Here is a 2,500-nt window from a genome sequence, read left to right as displayed (position 1 = left end):
TGGGCAGCCTCATAAAAATATGGCTGATTTTACTGGATTGATTTCATGTGGAAAGCACGACGTTTTGTTGTAGGAATGCGGGAACCCCGGCGGCTCGCCTGCCGCGGCCAGCGACGTCGGGCTGGCCCCTGCAGCGCCTAGCCTCTCCCACGCGGGGGGCAGGCCAGAGCGCGGGGGGCCAGGGCCCGAAGGCAGCCCCCCCGCGGGCGAGAGAGCAAGCCAGCAGGGGCTGTCGCCTGCCGCGGCCAGCGACGTCGGGCTGGCCCCTGCAGCGCCTAGCCTCTCCCACGCGGGGGGCAGGCCAGAACGCGGGGGGCCAGGGCCCGAAGGCAGCCCCCCCGCGGGCGAGAGAGCAAGCCAGCAGGGGCTGTCGCCTGCCGCGGCCAGCGACGTCGGGCTGGCCCCTGCCGCGGCCAGCGATGTCGGGCTGTCGCCTGCCGCGGCCAGCGACGTCGGGCTGGCCCCTGCAGCGCCTAGCCTCTCCCACGCAGGGGGCAGGCCAGAACGCGGGGGGCCAGGGCCCGAAGGCAGCCCCCCCGCGGGCGAGAGAGCAAGCCAGCAGGGGCTGTCCGCGCGTCGCGCAGCGCGGCATGGCTGCGGGGGCCGCGCGCGCGCGCCCAAGCGCCCAAGGGCCCCCAAGGGCCCCAGGCCCTCAGGCCCCAGCGCCTGTTTTCGTCAGCGTGCCCCCCTGACGAATTTTCCTGCCTGGCCCAGTCCAGCGTCCAGCCCCTGTTCGTCGAAAAATCTGCGCTGCCGATTTTCCACGCGGCAGCCCCTCTTTTCGTCAGCGTGCCCCCCTGACGAATTTTCCTGCCTGGCCCGGCCAGTCCAGCCCCTGTTCGTCGAAAAATCTGCGCTGCCGATTTTCCACGCGGCAGCCCCTCTTTTCGTCAGCGTGCCCCCCTGACGAATTTTCCTGCCTGGCCCGGCCGGTCCAGCATCCAGCCCCTGTTCGTCGAAAAATCTGCGCTGCCGATTTTCCACGCGGCAGCCCCTGTTTTCCTCAGCGTGCCCCCCTGACGAATGTTCGTCGAAAAATCTGCGCTGCCGATTTTCCACGCGGCAGCCCCTCTTTTCGTCAGCGTGCCCCCCTGACGAATGTTCGTCGAAAAATCTGCGCTGCCGATTTTCCACGCGGCAGCCCCTCTTTTCGTCAGCGTGCCCCCTGACGAATTTTCCTGCCTGGCCCAGTCCAGCGTCCAGCCCCTGTTCGTCGAAAAATCTGCGCTGCCGATTTTCCACGCGGCAGCCCCTCTTTTCGTCAGCGTGCCCCCCTGACGAATTTTCCTGCCTGGCCCGGCCGGTCCAGCCCCTGTTCGTCGAAAAATCTGCGCTGCCGATTTTCCACTCCGCAGCCCCTGTTTTCGTCAGCGTGCCCCCCTGACGAATTTTCCTGCCTGGCCCGGCCAGTCCAGCGCCCAGCCCCTGTTCGTCGAAAAATCTGCGCTGCCGATTTTCCCCGACGAACCTGCAGCTGCACAAATCCGCGCTGCCACTGCCCCATTGTCTGGACCAACAGTCTTTTCCATCAAGCCCTGGACTATAAATCGTCCAGACTCATCGCCAGCACCCGCTGCCGATTCTGCCGACTTTGCCGATTTCGTCGGCGCTGCCGATTCCAACACTGCCCGCCGTGCCTGAACCAGCGCTGTTTCGTCAGCGTGTCCCCTTGACGAATTTCCCTGCCTGGCCTGGACAGTCCATCTTCCAGCCCATGTTCATCGAAAAATCTGCGCTGCCGATTTCCCCGACGAACCTGCAGCTGCACAAATCTGTGCTGCCGATTTCCCCCCCTGTCGGCATGGCTGCCGCTGCCCCGATGTCCAGACCAACAGTCTTTTTTGTCGACTTTGCCGATTTTGTCCGCGCTGCCGATTCCAACACTACCCCCTGCATCCAAACCAGCATTGTTTCGTCAGCTCTTCCCCTGACGATTTTAGCCCTGTAACAAACAGTAGGCCTCCAATCCCGCCAACGGGAGCCAAGTTGATAGGGAAGAGAATTGAATGACGCGCCTGGTCCTCGCACCCCGCCACCCGAGGGGCCTTTTTCCCGGCAGCCTCTGAAAAACTCTAGCTTTCACGGTCCTCGCCGCCCCTCACCACCATGGCAGGCCTCTAATCCCACCCATCAGCAGTTGTAGCCGATAGGGCAGTGATTTGAATGACGCGTCGCGGGCCTCCGGGTCATCTCACCCGGCCATTAATTGGAGCGTTTTTGGCTGGCCGAGGATGGGGGGATGGATCTCTTCTTCCGAAAAAGCAAACAGTACATCGGGAGTTATGTTGACGGGGCATGGAATTGAATGACCCGTCGCGGGCCGCCGGGTCATCTCACCCGGCCATCCCGGGGAGCGTTTTTCCCGGCAGCATCGGGGAAACTCTTGCTTTCACTGCCCGCTGCCCAAGTCCCCACTCGAATCGGCCCCCCGCGCCAACAAGCCAACGCTGCCGAATCGGCAGACACTGCTGCCGAATCTGCCGACACTGCCCCGCGGGCT

Source organism: Populus nigra, chromosome 2 (genome assembly GCF_951802175.1).
Source record: "Populus nigra chromosome 2, ddPopNigr1.1, whole genome shotgun sequence".
NCBI classification, from domain to species: domain Eukaryota; kingdom Viridiplantae; phylum Streptophyta; class Magnoliopsida; order Malpighiales; family Salicaceae; genus Populus; species Populus nigra.
This window is presented reverse-complemented; position numbering follows the sequence as displayed.